The sequence below is a fragment of the Lissotriton helveticus genome, chromosome 5_1 (genome assembly GCF_964261635.1).
Source record: "Lissotriton helveticus chromosome 5_1, aLisHel1.1, whole genome shotgun sequence".
NCBI lineage: Eukaryota > Metazoa > Chordata > Amphibia > Caudata > Salamandridae > Lissotriton > Lissotriton helveticus.
In genome coordinates this window covers 187,101,809-187,127,086 of record NC_136065.1, presented here as the reverse complement: position 1 = coordinate 187,127,086, position 25,278 = coordinate 187,101,809, and positions in this window count along the sequence as shown.

Sequence of the window (25,278 nt, the reverse complement as noted above, 5' to 3'; positions counted from 1 at the left end):
AAAGCAGTACAAAAGTGGGTGGTGATGGACGGAGCATCTGAATCAATCAAACACTCACACCCAGTCAAAAGATCTGGGTTTAATCCATCACCGTTTCTTAGCCCACTCTGCCACCCCAGTTCAGACATGGCTATATGCAAATCAGTCTGACCCTGTGCCTCATGGGAACAGTCCAGCCCGAACTGCCAAGCCATGTCTTCCCTGGACCGGAAACAAGCTTCCGAGGACCGGTTTCTGGCATTCCAGCCGTCTTCAGCCCGGCTTGCTTGAATCCAGTGGCAAAGTGAGCAAGGGACTCACGTCTGAGCATACCCTGCCACACTTAGGGTGGCCAAAAGCAGTACAAAAGGGGGTGGTGATGGACGGAGCATCTGAATCAATCAAACACTCACACCCAGTCAAAAGATCTGGGTTTAATCCATCACCGTTCTTTAGCCCACTCTGCCACCCCAGTTCAGACATAGCAATATGCAAATCAGTCTGACCCTGTGCCTCATGGGAACAGTCCAGCCCGAACTGCCAAGCCATGTCTTCCCTGGACCAGAAACAAGCTTCCGAGGACCGGTTTCTGGCATTCCAACCATCTTCAGCCTGGCTTGCTTGAATCCAGTGGCAAAGTGAGCAAGGTACTCACGTCTGAGCATACCCTGCCACACTTATGTCGTCCAAAAGTGGTACAAAAGGGGGTGGTGATGGACGGAGCATCTGAATCAATCAAACACTCACACCCAGTCAAAAGATCTGGGTTTAATCCATCACCGTTCTTTAGCCCACTCTGCCACCCCAGTTCAGACATGGCTATATGCAAATCAGTCTGACCCTGTGCCTCATGGGAACAGTCCAGCCCGAACTACCAAGCCATGTCTTCCCTGGACCGGAAACAAGCTTCCAAGGACCGGTTTTTGGCATTCCAGCCATCTTCAGCCCGGCTTGCTTGAATCCAGTGGCAAAGTGAGCAAGGGACTCACGTCTGAGCATACCCTGCCACACTTATGGCGGCCAAAAGCGGTTCAAAAGGGGGTGGTGATGGACGGAGCAGCTGAATCAATCAAACACTCACACCCAGTCAAAAGATCTGGGTTTAATCCATCACCGTTCTTTAGCTCTTGTTGCCCCTCATGGCTGGATGATTGCCAGGCAGCTGGTGACACCTCTGGAACTCACTGGATTTTTGCAGAGAATAGTCTCCGGTATAGTGAGGCTGTAGTTGCTGAACAGGGGTCCACCAGTGTGCTGGTGGTACCCCAGTGTTTCAGAGCCTTACTAAAAGATATGTTTTTTTAATTCTAAGCTCAGAGAGCCCAAACCCCAAATGTTTAACTGTTCCCAATTGAAAGTACACTCATAAAATCTTACAAGCCAGCTCCAATTATCACATTTGGAAGAGTTTGTCCTTGCAATAATTAAAAGCTAAATTGGTAGTATTTGACTATCGGTTATGTAAAACACATCAGTACATGCCAAACCTTTCACAAACACTGGACCCTGCTAATGGAGTAACTTGGGCCTACCTTTGGGGTGCCTTACATGTTCTAAGAGGGAAGGTTACAGGCTAGCACGTTGGGTGCACTGGACAGGTTGACATGGCAGTTTAAAACCGCACTCACAGACACTCCAATAAACTGAATTAATTGGCATCTGTCTTTACGCTAGATTAGGATGAATCATGTGACGAGGGAACACAGCAAGTGCGCCCAACTGAAAACACATGGAACATCAGCTAACTGCACAAGGTGCAAGGGCTAACCGCAATTGTTACAGACTGTACCTCATATGTAAATGTTTTGGAGGGTGTTTCCATGCTTGCCACACCTAAGAGAGAGGAATGGGTGGTTTAACCCCTTGAATGCTCATGACGAGCCGAGCTTGTCATGAGCCCCGGTGCTCCGATGCTCATGACGAGGTCAGCTTGTCATGAGCCGTGGAACGCTCGCATGCGGGGATAATTCCCCTGCTATGCTGAGCGTTCCACGGGAACGGGTGTGGCCGTGATGAGCTGAGCTCGCTATGAGCACAGGAGCGCCGTGCCTCATGACGAGCTGAGCTCGTCATGAGCATGTGAGCGCTGTGCGCGCCCTCCTCCCCCCCAGCACAGAGGGGGAATATCCCCCGCAGCGAAGGGGTTAAAAAAATAAGATGGCTCACTGATTGCAAAAGACACTCGGGTGGCCAGTGAATTTGTTTGGGGAAATTCTCTTTGTGAGAAGTATTGCCTGTGTCGGCAACAGACCCAAATAAACTTTGGACGATAGTGTGTTGATTAATTTTGACAAAATCCAATAATAGTGAGTAACCTACTACAATGCTTGAATTATCTGGTTCATCTTCCTGCCAGATTCCAGGTCCACCTGCAGGTTATTATGATAGACCAATTAACGAGTCCTCTTAATTGCATCCTGTCCTAAATCCTACCAAGTAGCGAAATTGCAGAGCCCTTATACTGCTGAGAAAACGACCACCTATGAAGCTCTCAAGTCATTAAAGCAAATTGATTGACTTTTGAATACATTTCAGAAACGTTTTATTCAATGGCAAACCAAGTGTGTGAGAGAGAGGGAGAGAGACATGAAATTACACGTTTCCCCCAGTAATATAGTTAACTCACCAGCTGCTCTGGGAGTTTCTCTGACTCTGAGCACTAGATTGCTCTCATGGAATATCGCAAGTATTCATTGGATTTTTTTACCTTTTTAACTGATATATATTAAGCAGTGGCGGCTGGCAGGGAATGGGGGCGGGGTTGTGGGGTTCGGTGGGGTGTGGGTGAAAAAATATTATTTTAAAAACCAAAGCACTTACCTCCTCATGCTGCAGCCACCTCCGTCTCTCCTCTGCTGTTACTGAAGAGTTCGGAAGCACAAGGCTCCCCTGAGTCAATCACGATGATGCAATGCAGTGTTGTGATTGGTCTGCGCGCCGTAGGTCGGTGCTAATATGGGGATAGGGAGCCAATGCAGATTCCCCACCAGGGATGTAATGCAGCCTGGGTGGGGAACATGCTAAGTGTGCATGACTGTTTGGCCTGCCTGAGATGGTTGGCCAACCAGTCATGCCTACTTAGTGTGCGCAGTCCACTCCTCGTCTCTGAGCCACCAGCCCCTCAGCAAAGAAAAATAAAATGATAATAACCTTGTCATTATCATTTTATTTTTCCCTTTTCCACTGCTCTGAGAGCAGGTGGGCGACGCTCCTCCGCCTTAGTGGATAGCCGCCCCTGATACTCAGTACTCAGTCTGGGCGTTACAGGGGTTTGTTGGATGAGGGCTGCCTGAAAGCAGTCACTGGCAGGGCAGACTTAGGGCTGTGCCACTGGTGCCATGGTCACAGGCACTGACTTTGGTTGGGAGCACAGTATATTATGGGTTTTAAACGATCCTGCTGCTCACCTCCTTGCCTCCAGCAATATTCTGTCAAGAATAAAAATGTCAAGGTACCCCCGGTAATTAATATTCTTCCTGGAGAGAGATGAGAGTTTTGTCTAGTGGAAGTTTTGACAAATCCTTAAGGTAGCACAACGGGTTAATATGTGTCCCCTGCAGATCACAAATTGCATATAATGTAAATAGGTCAGTGGGTTACTGATTTTGTATAGAGATCCTATTGTTACTTGAGTTTAAGTTAAAATTCTAATGTAGAACAGTGAGCAATTAACTATCATCAAAGAGCTGAATGAAAGCTGAAAGGTATAGGTCAGAGCGTTATGATTTTGCCCCAGTCTTTCATTATCTTAATATTTCAAAATGGATTCATTGGTGTAGAAATCAATTCTTATTATTAAAGAGAACCCCCAGCCATAATGCTACATTTTGAAATCTGAGTTTGTGCTTCTATAGATCAAGCACTCTTAAACTACACTGCCTCCAAGTGTGGATGAAACCTTGTAGACCTCTAGCTTATGTAACGTTTCATATACACTGATTTACACATGTATGATTGATTGTCTCTGTAAATTGTGTGTGATATAAAATCCCATGACACCCTACACTGATATGAGTGGCGCTACAAAACTCAATAAATTGTGAGAGGTACTGTTAAAGGTGGTGGTTGTGAGGGAATCTGTGGCGGAGGTGGTCATTGGGAGGCGCCAACAAACATTGCCGTACGGGGTGCCACCAACACTAAAGCCGGCCCTGGTTACTGGTTTGTGAAAGCAAATAAATGGACAGTTGGGTCATGAATGCTCCTCTTCCCCTCCAACTCTGGGCAACCACTTGATGGAAAAAGTCTATCGAAGCCGCCAAATGTAAGCAGAGGAGTCCATTTAGGAATGATTGCTGCAGTCCTCCTTAAAAAGAAAGACTTGTTTTAATCAAATATGTACACAGCATCTAATCCCTCATGGTGGGAAAGGAAAATATCCAAAATACCAATAACACTCTCAAATCCTTCACACACTGCCAAAAACACCACAACAGAAAGGATGTGACACCCCACCCAGAGTACCAGTCATATACTAATGGCACTCTTATACACCTCACCCACTAGCAGTCTCCTTCTGTCAGCTGTACTTCCACACCATTCACAGTAGCGGTCACACTCCTCCACTTCCCCAGCAAACTACTTCCCCACCCAGAGTACCAGTCATATACTAATGGCACTCTTATACATCTCACCCACTAGCAGTCTCCTTCTATCAGCTGTACTTCCACACCATTCACAGTAGCGGTCACACTCCTCCACTTCCCCAGCAAACTACTTCTCTAGCCAGACCTAAAAATGCTTAGTAAGAATAGTGGTAAGCAGGCCTGGCAGGTCTCTCTACTTTCAGGTAGTTATTGCAGCTGACAACAGAGACAAACAGTTGCAAAACAATGGGTATGGATTGCACTTTCATTTGTAAGTTTGCATTTTTTCAGTTATTTCTCTATTCCTTTAGTCGTTGTTTAGTTCTTCCTTCTATGTATTTCTTTATTCATTCATTGCTCTGCTTCCTTTCAATTGTGGGTAAACAATAGGGCTTCCTGATTGTATGGATTTCAATTCACCAATATTTCAAAAGTAGTATCAGTGACATCACAGGCAAGGTGGCTCCCAATGGCATAACAAAGAAGCATCTGAAATGCAATAGGTCTCGAATTTATGAAACACTCGTAAATGCAAGACCTATTGCATTGCAAATTCCTGTTTGTAAAAGCACTTATGTGGTGCTTTCCCTGTAATGTTGGCCAAGCCCCTTTCCTTAGACGAGCATTGTCTAAAGAAAGGGGCGCAGCCACCATTAAAGTAAAAGTTGACAAACAAATGATTTTTTTTTTGTATAAGCAGCCTATGCCGTGTTGCTACTTTATTGGTGAACGCACCCCTTTTCTTAGATGCAGCTCTTCTAAGGAAAGGAGCACATCCACCATTAAAGCGAAAGTGCGGCATGGGGCAGTTTTGAAAAAAAAAGCGAAATAGTATCAAAAAACACGCGGCGGCCTTTAGCTGCGCACATAAACAAAAGGCATTGCCGCCTCTGTATGAGCATAGTGTGCCGTCCTATGCTAAGAAAAAATGTAAGCTTTGCGGGAGAGTGTGTCCTGCCTGCAACAGCTGGACGTGCTCTCCCGGAAGGCTGACTTTGTTTTGCAACAGCAGGCAGGTGAAAACCATTTAAACAAATAGTGCTTGAAGGCTGTAATTACATCCTATGAGTAACAACCCATGAAACAGGGACTGTCCTCAGGGGAGGTTACAAAATGAGACAAGGATGCACTAAGGAGATTGACCAATGAAAAGCCACAATTTCGAAAGGACAATGACACAAGCCAATGGAAAATATGGGAGGTGAGTGGGCGGAGCTTCAAGTCCCTACCTGAATACAGCATGCCTCGCATAAAAAGTGGCATCCTTGCGAGACCACATGACCTTTGACCGTGATGACATCACTTTAAGTTACAGGATGAAGTTAACAAAAACAGCAGTCATTACTGGAGCAGCAGCAAAGGGCCAACCGGATAAAGACATCATATTCTAGAAAGACAATTAGGACCAGGCACAGCACTGAATGCCACCTTGGAACCTCAAATGACCAGCTGAAGTATCATAGGCCCAATCATTGTTTTAAATGCCTAGTGGGAGTGTCAGTCACCCGGCACAGCACCGATAACCCAGACATAATTGCAAATTAACACAAATACACAATCAGATGCACCTCCACAACCACAACCTCAGCCACCCAATACTGGCCGCAAAAACTCAATTACAGGACAAAATGTCCGGAAGCAATGCAAATGCCCAGGCACAACCATCACATGCTGAGGCACAATCTTTATTTGCAAAGGCACAGCACTCAGTGCTTTGACGTAGTGCTCAGATAGAGAGTTTAATATGCCCAGGCACCTCAGCAAATGAGCTGGCACAGTGCCCAATGCCCAGGCACGACTATTATATGCTCAGACTCCTATCCCCAGTCGCAACAATCTTACTCATATATCAATCAATACCAATACACATAGGGGTGCTGCTGTATTCTCAGATACAGTTTTATCAGAACTGACAGTGCAAGAGAGGAGTGGGGCACAGATGGGTTGAGGTAGATTTGCATGGCAGCGAGGTCCTGTGCTTATGGTGAGCGGTAGGAGAGCAGAAAGTGCTGCATGAGGTTCAACATGGCTAATATGGGGTAGAAGTATTATTAGGTATTAAGGATTGCCCACAATCCTATCTAAGTAACTGAAAGGGGATTCCCAACAGGAAGTAAAAGTAAGGGTTACTTCCATGTATTTGTTGGCAGACAGTATAAAGCTGCACTTGGAATCAGCAGTCAGTGCCTTGCAACATTACATATTGGTAGGTTTCTCAGTTGGCACTGAGTTCACCATTCGACCTTTCCCTTTGTTTCACCTTACTAGTTTTCTTGGACTCCCTCATTCTCTGCTATTAATCCTGAAGAACTTGTCAGTTTTTGTTTATCGTCCTGATTCCATTTGCTTTCCTGCTTGATTCCATTTCTTTAAGATTTCCAACAAGTCTGATTTGTAACATTTATTTATTGAAAATTAAGGGTCTCTTCTATGAGAAATTGACGTAGGGCATACAGTTATCTGCCTGGTACCAATGTAGACATCTTGCACCATGGTGCAAAAGTGACTCCTTTGCAGACAAGATTGTTTTTGTGCAGGAAGGGTCACATTCCTGCAGAAAACTTTCCAGAGAGTCATTTTCCACTTCGAATGTGTGCTGCCCAATGTAGCACACGTGGACAGAGATAAAAAGGAGGGAAATATTATTTCTCCTACTTACACCTGCACTGGAGAGGCATAATGATTAGGAGCTGCCCTAGGCTTACGTAAATAAATGATTCTGGGGCAGGGTCAAAATCCATAGTTGTTGCAGGGTAAAACCCACAGAAACGCACATAGAACGCTTCCTTGATGCAGAGTAAGTTAACGCAGCGACTTACACAGCTTTTCTTACTCCATATCTCTGAGGCCATGCAAAGCCATGGAGAGGAGCTTTGCACCGGCTCATAGATATGGTTGAGAGACTTCCACCAATGAAACATCAAAAAAAGTGATGCTCCGGCAGTGCAACCCTGTCATAAATAAGCCCCTAACTGCACAGTGCCAATGAGGTGCCCAGGAATGCATGGGGGAGTGTACTTTGAAGAAAGTACAATGAAGAACAACAAGTTTGAATAAGGTGCAAGACCACAGTTCACCACAGAGAACGCAATCGGCTAATATTAAATGTACAGAATACTATAGACCCCACCTAAGTGAGTGGATGATGACCAGTCCCGAGTTGTGCATAGGATCCCATTTTCTTTTTCTAAACCCCTCTCAGGAGACATATGAGGCACATTAGGGAGGAGGGGGCTGGAAGAGAGGAAGGGCAGTAAGGAAAAGGGGAAAGTAGGGAAGAGATGCATGCAGGGACCAGTAGCAGTGCATATACCTCCCAGAGGTCACTCAGTCAACAACTATCCCACATGTCCTTGCATTCTGCTGCCCTTCATGGTGAACCTGGCCCCTAACTAAGGCAGGGCAATAAGTAAAGTGATGCCTCAACACTCACCATGTAAGGGCCTCATGAGGCTTCAGAGATGTGTGACTGGTCGTTCAGCTTGTAAGTGGTTTCCTCACGGTCCGTAACTCTGTGCCGTTTAAGAAGCCATTCAATAAGTGAGGGAAAGGTGGGGTGTCACCAGTAATGGAGTATGCCTAATTTGACTGTGGCAAGTGAGGTAGCGAGCCATCTGTCGTAATGGGAGGTCATATTGGGCAGGTCAGATTGATCATGAAGGAGAGCGATGTGGGAGGAGGTAGCACTCAGGATAGCGCTATACCGCCAGAGCCATTCCCACATAAGTGCCCAGTAAGGCGAAAACGCTGGGTAGGTCCACAAGATATGGTGCAAGTGTTGGAAAGTGGACTATTAGAGGTGGTAAATATGCATCTACCACTGGCAGTGAGGCCACCAACACAGTCTAGGGTCTACTATAGGTCTCAATGTATTATTCCCATGTTCAACCCTTGGTAGTTTGGCTGTGAGCATTCAGGCTTAACTTAGGAGACAGGTATGTACAGCATTTAAAAACACGTATTCAGCAGATAATTAAGACACAACATACAATAAAAATTCCACACCAATTTATAGTAGTAGGAAATATTTTTTATCTTTAAAATGACACCAAAACGACAGAAATCTAGTTTAGGGAACCAGAGATATGAATTTGTAAAGATTAAACACTTTCTAGAAATTAGAAACCTCTTGAGCCACTTGGGAACAGCTGGTCGTACTTTACCGGGGCAAAGTCAAAGTTTCAGGCTGACCGCGATGGAACCCTGATAGGATACAATAAGTGGGAGGCCCCAGTCAAAATTTTACCTTTGCATTTAGAAACCTATCTAGAACTTTTTTTCACTACTCCCCTCGCTGCTCCTCACCAGCCCGGATTCGAAGACGGTTTGCTGGCTTGAGTTTCAGGGAGCTCCTGGCCAAACTCTGGAAGTTGGACCTCCAGGGTTGTTCAGTGGGACAAACCTATCCGGTCGTGGTTCATGGTGGCCAGCTTAGGTCTTGCGGTTGAGTCGGTCACCTTATGGAGCTTTTTTTCACAGCTGCTCCAAACTTCTCCAAACTACTGGAACTTCTTCCTGAAGTTCCTCTTGACGGTCCAAAGTGTCCAAAACCCAATCCAAGGGACCGGAAGTTCGTAGAGAGGTTGAGACCACAATTCCCACAATGCACCTGGACAAAACCCTTAATAGTCCACTGGGCACACTCCGTTCAGTGGACTCTTGGTGGGGTTGATACAGGTGAGCTCTGTTAACCTGTAACTTGAAGGGAGCCCACTCTTTAATCCTTTAGAAGCAAGGTACATCCACAGGGCTGTAGTTCCAGATGGTGCAGCAGGTGCAGTCAGTCAGAAGGCAGGTGCTGGTGGTGCAAATCAAGTTTAAAGCATTGCAGTTCTTCTTCTCTTAGTTTCAAGCAGCAGATCAGAGAGGCTCTGCACCTCTCACATATTTATTCAGGGTTTTCTGGGCTCAAGCAGGAGAGCACGTCTGTCCCATGAGGTGCTAGGTAACATCCCAGAGCATGACAACTTCCTCCAAAGTGCTGCATATTCTTGTCTCAGAAAGCATCATTCCTCCATAATTCATGATGGCTGAAATCTCAGCAGAGGAACAAGAACTAGCTAAATCAACCTCAAGTGTCGCTCATTTCTAACGTTCTCCTCATCTGAATATTCCTTCCTTAAGCCTGCGATCTGCCTTGGTCTGAGGGGATGGGGTAGGTAGGCCTGACATTCCCTGTCAGCCCTGTTCCTCCTTTGAGACCTCATGCTTTACAACCCCTCAACCCTCCTCTGGCATTCCTGCATAGCAAAGCCCTTTCCAGAAGATTCCTCTCCCATGGTGAGCCACTTATCACTTCATCAAAGCAGCCTGACTAATCCTGTCAACTCTGACCAATCACGGAAGACTGCAGAAGGGCTGAATTTTGACCTACAGACAAGAATGTTTTATAACTTCTTTTCTGTATAATTTAGGATAAGGTGAGCAATGGCATATTGCTGGATTTGTCAATAATATTCTTCTAATTCTTCTAATGATATTTATTTCATTCCTAGCAACTTTTATGTGTCCCCAAACTATCACAATGTTATCATATGTGGGTAGATAGATACAATAGGGAACAAGCATTTACAATGCAAAGGTTTCGTCTTTGGAAAAGTTTGAGCTATTGGCATTGTAAATGACAAAATTTGTATTTATGTGTTGGTTTTGAAAACAGATAAATAAATGGCATTGTCTTTTACATTGCTAATAGCTCTAACTTTTCCAAAGGCGAAACCGTTGCATTGTAAATGCTTGTTTCTCATTTACTTCCAGTTTGATAAAAGATTCTTGTTAACTCGAGGATGTCAGTTGCGACCCAAGAAAACTAGTATGGAAGAACTAACATGGAGGAAGAAGTGTGCCCTAAATAAATTACAATTCTTTATATGCCCATAACAGATAATTGCTTCGAGGTATTTTCCACCAAGAGACTGCTCAATATTTCTACCATATTTTTCAGATGCTTCCCTACCAATAGTCCTAAAATGTGAAAGGTGTCTTTATATATGGCGAATTACCCTCCTTTTCACTTTTTAAAACCACCCTTGAAAAGAAAAAAAAACTGCTTCTTTGCAAACGCAGGCACCCACTACCTGTGCCCGAGCCTGTGCGTGCAGACTCTTCCTCCTCTCTTCTTAGGTGAATCTTCCGTCCAGTTTTCTTTTAACCCATACACATTTACGTCAACCCAAAATATCCATCACCATGTCGGTACAGTTTCAATGTTTATCCCCTACTGAGTATCTGACAGTGTAGCGTTACCCCTTTTCTCAGCTCCCTGCTTGCCTTACATGCCTACCCATCTCAGCATTTCTTCGGCTGGCACCATCATTAACCTTATTGTACACACTGTCATTCCACTCACTATGACATCTGAACGCCTTTTTAGCATGTAGGTATTGTATTCCTCCTGTCATACATACTGCAGGCCTGCTATTTCCTCAGCATCTCTGTATATCGCAACAAACGGGTGTATATCTGTTTGCCAAGTCAACCCTACCCAGATTATGCCCTGCTCTGAAACCAGGCTTTGAACAGCGCAACCTCAGCTACTTCGGGAGTCTAGGTAGAGCACAAAAAAGGAGGAATATTCCGGCCTCCCTCAGATATCCACAAACACTATCCTGTGTAATTACACTAAAAGTTAGGGGTTTTCTCCAATGTGTAGCTTGTCAGCTTTTCAGTAACCAGAAAAGGGGCTCTTTCAAAGATGGTGTACTTTGAAAGGTTACATCTGGCTCTTTTAGACAGGCTCGAGCACGAAGACGGGATGGGCTCCGTAGACAGCAGGAAGCCCAGAGCAGGAACGTGCTTTCAGTTTCGGATTAACAGCAAGTGGTGGCAAATGTACAAAGCCTAGTTCTCAATATCAGCAAACTTGAAAAAGACAGGATTTGTGAAGGAGAAGAAAACGCAAAAACGCCCTTGAATCGGAGCAAGCATAAGACAGATAGAGCCGTCGACCAGGAGCCAGCCCGCCCGCACTCACCGGTTGTCTGAGGCGGCGGCGGCTCCTCTCCGCTGGGCTCTTCTGGGTGACGGTGGCAGGGCTCTCTCCTCGGGAGAGCCTCGCCGGAGGACGGTTCCTTCTTCTTCCCGGCAGGAGCGCGGGGTGGCCTCCCGTCCGCTTCCTGGTTTCTCCTCACTCCAGCAGCCAATCACCGCGCAGGTCACCCGGCGAGCCTCCCGCAGCCTGAACCAATGGCAGCGCGGCTCCCGGGTGACGTCAGCGGTGGTTCCCTCGGCTTCTCCACGGCCCCGGGCAAGCATAAGACAGATAGAGCCGTCGACCAGGAGCCAGCCCGCCCGCACTCACCGGTTGTCTGAGGCGGCGGCGGCTCCTCTCCGCTGGGCTCTTCTAGGTGACGGTGGCAGGGCTCTCTCCTCGGGAGAGCCTCGCCGGAGGACGGTTCCTTCTTCTTCCCGGCAGGAGCGCGGGGTGGCCTCCCGTCCGCTTCCTGGTTTCTCCTCACTCCAGCAGCCAATCACCGCGCAGGTCACCCGGCGAGCCTCCCGCAGCCTGAACCAATGGCAGCGCGGCTCCCGGGTGACGTCAGCGGTGGTTCCCTCGGCTTCTCCACGGCCCCGGGGCTGCGGCGGTGATTTTCACGGCCAAAACGGCTGTGCACAAAAAGCGCTCAGGGGGAAGCACAGCGCTTCGGACTGACTGCGGGAGGGGGCGGGAAAGGGGGAGGAGAGACGCAGAAGACGGCCGGAGCAGGAAGGTGAAAGCAGAACGTCGCGTGACGTCGCCAAAAAGGGGAGGGAACGGGAAAAAACGTAACTCCGCCCTGGGAAAAAATCTCGGGAACGCCCCCGAATCTGGTCCGGCCTTGACGCACAGATCTCTGTTCCAATGGCTAGCCTCCATTTATGGAGCTAGCCAATGGGACAGGGGGGCGTATTCCATTCTCCTTACTGGAAATCAAGAGATTTCTCTGGAGGCGGAGCTAAGAGCTCCGCCCTCCAGCGAAACCTAAAAATGTTAACTTCTAAACTCTCCGATCACCTCTGGTGTTGTACTTGCTCCAAAATATCGCACTACGATATCTAAAGAGACATCCAAGTTTGAAAGAGAGGGGTTGGGCTAAGGCGCTCGACCTCGGACCTGGGGATCTGGGTTCGAGTCTCGGTAACGACGCCAAAAACCCCCTGTGATTCTGGGCAAATCACTTAATCTCCCCGTGCCTAAAATGAAAGTAACTGGTGCTATGTAAAGCGCTCTGATAACTGATTCGGTTCGGTTCTAGTTCGCGCTATATAAAACTCTGCAAAAAAAAAAAGAACGAATTTCACTCTGATCACCCAAGTTCACCGAACATGTTTGTACTGAACATGTGAATCCTTTAAATGTATCGTGGCAATGCTACCCCGCCTAATTATATTGCTCCAATTAAGAAAATACGTTGTCGGCAACTCACTGGCCGCTTCCTCAGGTGAAAGTGTTTAGATGGGAGCCTTGTACAATTTGAGGAGTCCAAGAGTTTAGCTAAAAGTTTAAGTGTCCCCTTGGAGGAGGAAATTAAGTTAAAGATAACAGTCCCAGAAAACTCATCAACAGCCCATTGGAATTTGTAACATGTATTCCGTACTACGCAGATGATTAATAACACCAGCAAACAAAAAAGGTGCCGTTTTATTTTCAAAGGGCAGTGTGAATGCTTATCACTCAATGAAGCATTCCTGAAACCAAATGGGGAAGAACACATTATTGGGCATCGGTTCATGTTTTCTCGATTACTGTACTTTTAAAAGCTTGGTACCCAACATGGAAAGAATTCAGTGTGACAAGATTTCAAACAAGCCACAAAAGAAGAGCCATTTGGTCATGCAGTCAATATTTTAGGGCAGATTCAACCTAAATAGCACCAGGTAACCGTGACAACAGCACATACCATATCGAGGCTAACTAGAGGTTATATTTGCGGCAAAGGGCTGAACAAATTGGTCACGGGTATAAACTAAACTCAACACCTAAAAAAACGCCCTGTTCATATCCTGCGACTTGGTCCATGTCGCGACATATCTAAAAGTTAGGACTGTCATATATTGTTGACAAAGGCAAACATATACGTGAAAACACCACGAGTTATCAAACGTAGCATATATATATATATATATACACACACACATTTTATTTTAACAATAGGCAGTCGGTCTTCCAGACTCTACTGTAGTTATCACTATTCGCACCATGCGAGTCTTTAGTAGACCTACTGCAAACATGAAACAGCTGGGGGTTATACGGGAAGCACGATGCCACCCTCCAAATTGATATGTACCCGAACAAAACTTAGTTTATAATATCACTTCATAATAAATAGCGAAGTCCCACAGAGAATTAGACATTTCCCAACGGCTCCCTAAATAATGTCACCCAAAAAATATGTCTGGGGTGGACAAGTATCTAGACAGCTGGCCCGGGACTCAAATTACATTCATGCGGGGAGTGCCATCCTTTTCTAGGACACACCCTTACTCCGTGACCCAGACATGGACATTTAATAGAATAATCCCACAGGGAGACTAAAGTGAATACTCCAGGGGCAACACACATGCTGCCACCCACCCAAGCGTTCAGCACAAAACTTCATTCGCGACCTTCATAACAATTTAACCAACTGCTTAAGCCGAGATAATCAATTCGGCTTTCAGTTTCCATACCCTTGTTCTCTGATCCCACATCCCCTGCTTTTCCGGTCCATTTACTTTTCTCGTCCCTCCTCTTGTCTACCAAGTCTCCCAGTTGGGTTTGTACAAGTTCCTCGCTACTATTATAGACAGATATCCTCGTCGGCCCATTTAACGCTTTTGGAAGCAATTTTTTTCTCTCCTAATAATGTGTCTGCTCCTACAAAATTCCTAAGCCTTGCGCCTATTAAGATCCCCCCTTCCAAGTATGTCACACCCATGAAGCCCCATAAACTCTACTCGGTAGACATCGCCTCACCACATTACCTTTTGTAACATATCACTTGGATCCCATTGGCAAAAAAAAAAAAAAAACAGCCCCGTATTCTGGCGTGATAACTATGCACCCGCATTCTGTTAAGGTACCCGCTGTTTTCTACCTAAGCATACCACGACATCTCAACTTACAAAGTTAATTTGTTTAATCAATATACATTCTTCTCAGCAGGTCACCCGGCGAGCATCCCGCAGCCTGAACCAATGGCAGCGCGGCTCCCGGGTGACGTCAGCGGTGGTTCCCTCGGCTTCTCCACGGCCCCGGGCAAGCATAAGACAGATAGAGCCGTCGACCAGGAGCCAGCCCGCCCGCACTCACCGGTTGTCTGAGGCGGCGGCGGCTCCTCTCCGCTGGGCTCTTCTGGGTGACGGTGGCAGGGCTCTCTCCTCGGGAGAGCCTCGCCTGAGGACGGTTCCTTCTTCTTCCCGGCAGGAGCGCGGGGTGGCCTCCCGTCCACTTCCTGGTTTCTCCTCACTCCAGCAGCCAATCATCGCGCAGGTCACCCGGCGAGCCTCCCGCAGCCTGAACCAATGGCAGCGCGGCTCCCGGGTGACGTCAGCGGTGGTTCCCTCGGCTTCTCCACGGCCCCGGGGCTGCGGCGGTGATTTTCACGGCCAAAACGGCTGTGCACAAAAAGCGCTCACGGACTGACTGCGGGAGGGGGCGGGAAAGGGGGAGGAGAGAGGCAGAAGACGGCCGGAGCAGGAAGGTGAAAGCAGAACGTCGCGTGACGTCGCCAAAAAGGGGAGGGAACGGGAAAAAACGTAACTCCGCCCTGGGAAAAAATCTCGGGAACGCCCCCGAATCTGGTCCGGCCTTGACGGACAGATGTCTGTTCCAATGGCTAGCCTCCATTTATGGAGCTAGCCAATGGGACAGGGGGGCGTTTTCCATTTTCATTACTAGAATCAAGAGATTTCTCTGGAGGCGGAGCTAAGAGCTCCGCCCTCCAGCGAAACCTAAAAAGGATATGTGCAATTTCTCCATCACCAGGGCATATAAAGCACATTTTATAAAGGCCGTGCTTATAGTTACATGACACCCCCCCCTCCACCCCTGGAACACCTAGGAAAGACCTTTCGGGGTCCTGAGTATGCCACACATAGGGGCCGATTAGGATGGCGGACGGACTTGCGTCCGTTCGCCATCCCAGAGGTGGAGGGACCGTCCGCATGGGCTGCGGCGGTCCCTCCGTGCAAATTAGGATGTGACTGCCACCCTGGCGGTCACATCCTGGATATTTAACATTGCGGCGGGTGCTGCTTCAAGCAGCACCCGCCGCAATGTTAAAAGTGCATGTTTAACATTTACATGCACAAAGCGGCAGGCACCGCGCGGTGCCTGCCGCTTTGTGCATGTAAATACTGGGGGGTACCATAGGTACCCCCCATGTGCACCCCCCACCCGCCTACACCCTGGGGGCCCGCAAGGGGCCCCCAAAATCAAAAGTACACATGCTTTTCCACGGCGGAAAAACCGCAGCGGAAAAGCATGTTTACTAATGCTTCCTAATTTGGCTGGCGGTGTCTGATAGACACTGCCAGCCAAATGAGAGCTTTTCCGCCGCGGTTGTAATCCGACCGTGGCGGAAAAGCAGCGGACAGAAACCAAGACCCACCAGCCATCGTAATGCGGCGGTGAGTCTTTGGTGACTCCGCAGAGGATTTTCCGCCTCCTCCGGGCCGGAGGTGGCTTCCGCCGGCCCGGAGGAGGCGGAAAATCCTCCATCCTAGTCCGCCCCATAATGTGGATCCTCAACCTACAGTGCTGATAGCACCAACGTTGATTTTGGGAGGAACTTTACTTCAATGGGGGAAGTGAAATGCGCAATTTCTCCATCCCAGGGCACATTAAACATCTTTTATAAGGACCCTGCTTATAATTACATGACCCAACCTACCCCCACCCCCCCCCACCACCACCACTGTGACACCTAGGGTGGTACCCTGGGGTACTTAATATGTGCAAATAAAGTAGATAATCACTTTTTAAGGGCAACTACGTGTTTTGGTACAATTAATATTTAAAAGCAGCGCTGCAGAGAAGGACTGCTTTTATGATGACCTCAGACTCTCAGAAGTGCATACATGCAAATGCAACAAAGGCTGCTGGTCTCTAACCTCCCATGACCTATTACAAACCATGGACTTAAAGGTAGTTTCAATCCCCTTGCCCTATTATCTACTTGGGACTTATAGGGTAGATCATGCCAATTATAGGTGTACCCTACCACATAGTGTACCCTAATGCATGTGTCTGATTTCATTTGTGTTTTCAGCATAGCACAGGCCCTGGGCCTTATTAGACAGAGCCCAGGAGCAGTCAGAGTCAGTTACCACCAGTACCAGTCAGCAAACAAATGGTGGTGCACAGGGCACACAGGATGACTTTGCAACATCAAGCTACAGAGAACAGTACTGCACCTTCAACAGAAGTCGCGGATAAAAAGCTTGGCTCTATGTGGTTTCCAGGGAGCCCAGTACCTGCCCTACAAAATTCTGAAGTAGAGGAACTTGAACTGAGATTCCCTAAGGGTCCTGTCATGATCAAGGAGAAGCAATGCCAAGCCTCATGGAATGCTTCCATCAAAGTCTGGAGGCTGAGAAGGATGTAAGGCAGTGCTGCTCCTTAATAAGGACCGTATAAAGGCCGGACACCAACCTCCTATTCCGGCCAAAGGCATGAAGATACTAGACAAGAGGGGATAGTGGCATCTTCGTTGGCGGGTGGTCACTGGCTGCATGGAGTCAATGGGACAATTGGCAATAATGCCCAAAAACCATGGGCCATAGCTTGAATTCTGTTTTCAGGAGACTGAAAGATTTTAACCTCCCACTGACTACTAGGTAAGGTGTCCAGTAGAACAGCCACCTACCAATGTTCTGGGAGGCATTATGGCAGAAATAGGGAGGAGGGGGGCACTCCAATAAGGTAATGTGCCTCATTCCAATGCCCAGGCGGTCGTCACCAAAATCCGGTTGGAGGCCACACTTGGGACCTTGACCGAGAGCTCTGGGGTAGCGCCATGTGCGCGGGTGAGAGGAGGTGGGACTTCAAAGAGTCTCAGCTATCTTTAACCTAGAATGGAGACAGGTCAACATTTGATTTTTGTATAATGCTGCACCCTTTCTTTCAAGAAGCCAGCCAGGTCTCTAGAGGCCTTACCTTTACCCATTACCCTCTGTTTCACCAGGATGTAGCCATTCAGGTACTTCATTTAGACATGTACCAGGAGTGAGGAGGCCCTAGACACTAGGAAGACTTAGGATTGGCAGTATGGAATGGTGTTCAGTCATGCCCCTAACAAATTTCAAATCATCCTTGCTCAGTTTCCCTTCCTTTGCACAGATTCACTATGTATGTCTAGCATACTTTTTTCCACAGCTGTATCCTCAGAATGTTCTTGCGCACTGCTCCTTCAAATCACCTTGAAAAGTCAGATGAAAGGGGCATTTTGTAAGACAAAAGGGGACTTTCCATGTTCCTTTCTGTGGAGGTACTTAAGGACAAAAACGGTCAAATTGGGTTTTCCTGATTTTAGGACAGATAATGTTTGGCAGAAGCAGAGGATTCACCCTTGCATATAAACTCCTTGCTGCTTGTTTAGGTCTAAGAAAACCACAGGCAGAGAGCATCAGGGAAGTAAATTAAAGCCCCAGTGCTGCTCAGAATTGAGCCCGTGTTTGTAAACTGGGATCAACATTATTTTTCTTAATATTTATTTAGTATACAATGCATGCTGTTGCTAACATTTTACACATTATTTCGCCTTCTCATGATGTATTTGGTACGTCACTGCAAACCTATTACTAATGAATCAACACGTACATATAAATTAATGAATAAACCAATGTGTCACTTGGTTGGCTGTTCCATAAAAATACTGTGATACCAATTAGTGCAAGCACACAAGTCACAAAATGTACGACTTTCTAGTGCACCTTCCACCATATACTAACATCTAAAGCATGTAAGTGTGAACTGGTAAAAGCATACTGTTACACGATGAATATTGGATAGTCAATTTCATAACAGAGTCAAACCATAGCCTGGCTCAACAATGCAACAGTTAACATAAATAACAATGGAATGTGTAATGGACTGCAGTGCAATTTTTACAGGTAAAATCAATTATAATGTGTTGCACTAGAAAGTAGTAGGAGTGTGAGTTCATATTCATGTCCAATTTCCTTCTGTGAATGCTGAGTGGTGCATACAAAATAAAGCTTATTTTACAGAATAGAATTCAAGGCAAACAATTCTATAGGCAGGTTAAAACACTTTGGGTCATATTTACAGTGAAATATCAGAGCGTGGAGCTGTGCCATATTTGGCACCGCTGCTCTCTGACATTTTCAAAATGCAGAGATGCAGAGATGGGTGAAGCACCAAAACCAGTGCAAAAGGTGAAAAATGTAGGAGGTTGTCTCAGCCTCTCATTTTCTGATAAAGAAACTTAAGAAGATCCTGCCAGACATCCCACTAATGCTAGAAAGATGGTGGTGACAGCACTAATCCAGTCAAAACTGGATTATTGCAATGGGCTCTCCCTAGGTTTGCAGAAGCAAAAAAATAAATGCTACAGACAGATCAAAATTCAGCTGATTGGCTGCTGGGAAATATGTAAGTATGACTCAATAACCAAGGAGATTCTTAGACTCCACTGGCTTACGGTGGCACAGAGAATTACATTTAAATCTCTTTGTCTAGCATACAAGGCTCTGAACAACACAGGACCTCTTCCTCTCAGATATCTATTTGCCTGGTATCAACAGTCCAGACAGCTGCGCTCTACAGGCGCGAGACTAATGAAAGTGCCGAGATTACGGTCTACGGGTTGGGTTGGCTGAAGTTTTTCTTATGATGCTGTGGGGAGCGCAACTACGCTCCACTCCCAGTCGCACTGCGAAAATGGATGCATGATCCTGCTTATTATTTCACTTAAATTTTCTACTTTTAAATCCATGTTTCCTCCATGTTATATTAAAATCTTTGTGCTTTCCTTTTCTAATCCAAATGTATGGTGTCATGCATTTTGACTGCTTCTCAACTTCTAGATGTGCCCATCCGGACCTCTTCAAGAACTCGCTCAAAACGGATGGTTTGTTCAAGGCAGCCTTTCTTTATTCAACCCAATGCATTTCGGGCTTACACAAGCCCTTCATCAGGGGTAACTGCAATTTAACAATTTTAGGGAGAACGCACGTTACTACATTATCCTTTGTGTAACATTAAAAAAATGTGACTTATTACCATTATTGCATTTGAAAAAACATGCAAACACAAAACCCCTTTCCCATGTGCGTGTTGCTTTCAAACAAATCAAAATAAATAAAACTTCAACCCCATAACCGCAATCAATCCCCTTCTGCCCCTGAAGTGTGCCCTATATAATCACCTTCCACCCACAGGGCGATACACATGCCCAGTAAACGCACGCAACCTTCTGATGATCGTTGGAATATAACAGGACTAACAGTGAAAAGTAACGGTGTGCATACCGCCCCCTTTATTCGTTCAATGAACAATTGCCCTTATGTTGGTTTTGCACCCGGAAGAATTGAAAACTTTGGTGAAGTTAAGTTTATGAACACCACATGTATAGCGATACAGCATGTTCTTAAGACCAACAGTTTTATCTTTAAGACAATTGCGGTTTGGGAGTGTAGACACGGACTGTTTATGCTTGTGTAATATTTGGAATTATAGTCACATTTATCACATATGATAAATTAGGTTAACTGTTATTAAGTTTTCATTATAACATTGGTGATTAAGGCGCAGGGTCTCGGTGGATTATGGGAATTGAAGTTTATTAGGACTTGGGATGAGGTTTGCGTCAGGTCATTAATTATTTTACATGTTGGGGGAGGAGATCTGGTTGCTAGCAAGTGGCTTTAAATGGTGGTTTGGCGTGGAGGGGAGAACATTGCTGCGGAGGAGGATGGTGAGAGGGAAGAGGAATGCCGTTTGGGCAGGTATGTGTACAGTTTGTGGCTGAGGTGGTCGGAATGAGTGGCGCAAGTGTCCGTATCGCTAGCTTAATGTGTGGAAACTGGGAGTAACAGGAGCGTGAGATTAGCGCTATGAATTGGTGTGGTAAACGAGCATGGTGAGTTTGATTGATTATGTGAATGCAGGAAGTCGTATGAGAGCGTTAATATGTGAGAGGCCAATTAAGTGGATGGGTGATAGCTGGAAGTGTGGTGAGCATGATTGATTGTTAGGTGGTTGAAGTGAGATAGTGGAGAGAGTGCAATGAATTGACTGAAGAGGAGGTTTGACACAGGCAGTTACATGTTAAAAGGGAGAGGTTAGGTAACAGACGTGAATGTGGGATGATACAGTTATCATGGTACAGGTCAGGGGCAGAAGGTGATTATATAGGGCACACTTCAGGGGATTGATTGTGGTTATGGGGTTGAAGTTTTATTTATTTTGATTTGTTTGAAAGCAACACTCACATGGGAAAGGGGGTTTGTGTTTGCATGTATTTTTAAATGCAATAATTGTAATAAGTCGAATTTTTTAATGTTACACAAAGGATAATGTAGTAAGGGTGGGTTTTCTCTAAAATTGTTACGTTGCAGTTACCCCTGATGAAGGGCTTGTGTAAGCCCAAAATGCATTGGGTTGAATAAAGAAAGGCTGCCTTGAACAAACCATGCATTTTGAGCGAGTTCTTGAAGAGGTCCGGATGGGCACATCTAGAATTTGAGAAGCATTTGGGCTTACTGCATTTATTACACTGAGTTACCTCCGGGTATTTGTGCACTCAACAAGTTTTATTAACATTAACACCATATTTGCAGCAATACGGTGCCCCCCTGTGTTATCCCTAGCGCTGGCACTAAAATTAGCTGCAAAGAAGGAATGCAGGCACCTTTGCACCATAGTGAAAGGGTGTCTGTGTTGCAGGGAATGATTGTTTATTTGCAAGAAGGTGTCCCTTCCTTGCAATCACGTAGCAAATCGTCATTATTTGATGATTGTTTCTGTGCAGGAATGGACACCTCACTGTACATCAATAATCATTAATGGCATTTTGTTATTTCTGTGTGTGCTACAGAATACAGCACACATCAAAAAAGCAAAAACTAAGAGAAATAAAAGCATTTCTCCTTATTTTGGCATTCTAATGACTGTTCTTGCATGGCGTTAGTTTTTGGAACTTCATCAGATTTACACATCCTTGTAAATCTGGGGCAGCATCAAAGAGCAATAAGTGTTGCGGTGGAACACTCACAGCAACCCACATTGCACACCCCTTTCACGCTAAGTGATGCATGTAAAAGAGCCATATTTACAAGGCGGCGTTAAGCCACAAAAAGTGCCTTAATGCCGATTTGTAAATTGCCTTCAGAACATAGCTGAAAGTGAAGGTATGGGTGAGCTATCCCCTTGTAAATATGCTGCTAAAATTCTTTAGCAAACAAATTCTGTCCACGACTCTTGATGGTGCTTAGCCAGGGCTCAATAGTGCCCAAGATTTTCCTTTTCTCGCACTATCGAGACAGAGGAGGGAAGGTGTCTCCCCTTTCAAATGATCTAATCCTGTAACTAGGCTCCGGAAGCTGCAAGGGGAGGGAGAAAGGGTGGGATTATCCTGCACGTTACATCCCATTTTCCCCTCAACAGGCTCATCTATTCTATTGAGAACTTGGGGGTGAGAGAAGGGGGTGGAAACCTAAGGTTAAATTCGCTATATACAATAAGTTTAAAAACTACAGTGTACTTGCAAGGAAAGCAGGGCATATTAGCCAGAAGCACGTTAAAATTATCACTGTTTTAGTGGCAGGAAACTGCCACTAAAAGGGTGATAATGGGCCTGCTAATATGCGTTATAGAATTCCAATAGAAGCCCAGGTTAGATGTCCTGCCCACCTAACCTGGGCTTCTATTGGAATTCTATAACGCATATTATCAAACCCATTATCCCCGTTTTTGCAGCAGTTTCCTGCCGCTAAAACGGCGATAATTTTAACGAGCTTCTTGCTAATATGCCCCGCAGTTCTCCCACAATCCCTAATTGGTCAACAAATTAATTGTAGTTCTTAACGTTACCATAGATAAATGCATTACATTTGTGAATACCTTATTACTGAATCATTTGACAGATGAGGCTGCCCTTCCTTTTTGAAGTGGTAGAGGCATCGTTCCTTGGCATCCTGACAGCCACTGAGGCCCTACTGAAGGCCAATAATACCACACATACTGAATTTCAGAGAACACAATGTGGGCTAGAGATGGCGCGTGAGAAGAGGGATCTTCATTTCTAGCCTGTCTTCATCACTGCAGTGCAATAAGCCAAGGGAACATTCACTGCTACCAAAAAAGGCATCAGCAGATGCACATGAGCTTTTCCATATTATAAGAGGCCAGGAAAATTCTTTGTGGATGCAGGGTCCATGTCTGTGTGGATCCTTAGACAGCGACGATATTTCTCAAGACCATAGGCAACCGGGAGGGCAAATCTGTCACAGAAGAAGCAGCTATTGACCTTGAATAATAATGATTCAATCCCATATTCAGAAAGAGGTGTGCTGCCCTCTCTTGGGATCCTCCTCTTTGAGGCGGCGAATCTCTTGCTGAGATATACTGACTGACTGCCCTCAGGACATCATCACTATTGAAGTGGAATTGTCTTTTGTTGATATGTTCATTCTTACCGCCTCAACTGTGCTGGTGCACTTTCCTGTTGATATCAAGGGGTGACCTGCTCTCTTTGTCTTTGAGAGATGTAATAATATAAATATCCTACTGGAACCTCGATTAAGGGATACAGACCTACATTAACAAACCATTTGGGGTGCTTTTACATCACAAAAGTGACACAAACTTGCGCAAAATGGTTTGGAAAGTTCCCTCAATGTAACGAAAACATTCCAAGGGTAGTGGCCTTTCCCATGCAGTCACCCATGGTTTTTGAAGTAAAACCCGCTCTACTAACAACAGTAGACAGAGTTTTTTTGTGCCACAAAATAATGCCAATTTGAAGCAGGCATTAACCCTTTCAATGCGTCGGACGGCCCCCGGAGGGGAGGTGTCTCCCATTTCTCATTCTCTAACCCTGCAACGAGGCTCCGGAAGCTGCACTGGGAGGGAGAAAGGGTGGGATTTACCTGCACGTTTCATCACGTTTCATTTCCCCATATGTGATGCAGTGCACGCTACGAAATTCGTTTTATTTATGTATATGTTTACTTACCTGTAATCCTCCAAAATCCATAGATTACTACCCCCCACCCTGCCCCCCCCTCCCCACATCACCGCCCGGCAGCTACTCCCACCACTGACTGCTACTGGTAGCTTGTATAACTGCGTGTAGCATAATCATACCAATTACCCAGAAGAGTCATTTTGCATTTAGTGCTATGTCATAGTACAAAAATGCCCTGGTGCGTCCAAAATGGATGTAAGAATGCATTTTATGGCAAGAAATAGCGCTAAATGCAGCAAAATGCAAATAGCTAGTGCAAGCAGTTGCTTGTGCTTGCAAAATGTGTTCTTGAGGTAGGATTTTCCCCAATTTACTCCTGATGCTTAGCTCTTTTTTATAACTCAAAATGCATGCTTGCGTCTAAAATGGAGGCAAGGATGCATTTTGCGCTGAGAAATAATGGTAAATGCAGCAGAAAACAAATATTGAGCATCTGCTTGGCCTTGCTAAATATGGTTTTGCTGCAGGATTTTCCCCCTCAAACTACTCTTAATTGCAGAAGATGGAGTAATCGTATTCTTATAGATAATTATGCGTCAAAGAGTCATTCAGAATTGCCGAAAATACTCTATTTACCCCAGCATAATTGAACTTACTCCACCTGGCTGGCGGCTTGCACGCTGTTCGTTGCTCTGCTGGATAGCGCATAGCGCTTTTTAAGGAAACGTTCGTTTTTTGTTTTATTTCTGGCTAATTTGCTAGCGCGCCTGCGCTCTCTGAGGAAAACGCTCGCTTTTGTACTTAGGGGGCATTTTATTTTTGCGCTTCCCTGTTCTAACAGGGCACTGGCCCCTACCTTGCACAGTAATTGTTGTCTCACCGCTGCTTAGCGGGTCCGGGATCTGGGGGCTCTTAGCCTGTGGTTGCATTTGCGCCGCCATCTTGGGTGTGGGTGCCGGACTGAGCGCTCTAGCTCTCAGGGCTTCCTCCGCCCGCCCCACTTAAGGCTGGCCTTGAGCGGGTCAGCCCGATTCACCACTCTTACTCCACCTGGCTGGCGGCTTGCACGCTGTTCGTTGCTCTGCTGGATAGCGCATAGCGCTTTTTAAGGAAACGTTCGTTTTTTGTTTTATTTCTGGCTAATTTGCTAGCGCGCCTGCGCTCTCTGAGGAAAACGCTCGCTTTTGTACTTAGGGGGCATTTTATTTTTGCGCTTCCCTGTTCTAACAGGGCACTGGCCCCTACCTTGCACAGTAATTGTTGTCTCACCGCTGCTTAGCGGGTCCGGGATCTGGGGGCTCTTAGCCTGTGGTTGCATTTGCACCGCCATCTTGGGTGTGGGTGCCGGACTGAGCGCTCTAGCTCTCAGGGCTTCCTCCGCCCGCCCCACTTAAGGCTGGCCTTGAGCGGGTCAGCCCGATTCACCACTCTTACTCCACCTGGCTGGCGGCTTGCACGCTGTTCGTTGCTCTGCTGGATAACGCATAGCGCTTTTTAAGGAAACGTTCGTTTTTTGTTTTATTTCTGGCTAATTTGCTAGCGCGCCTGCGCTCTCTGAGGAAAACGCTCGCTTTTGTACTTAGGGGGCATTTTATTTTTGC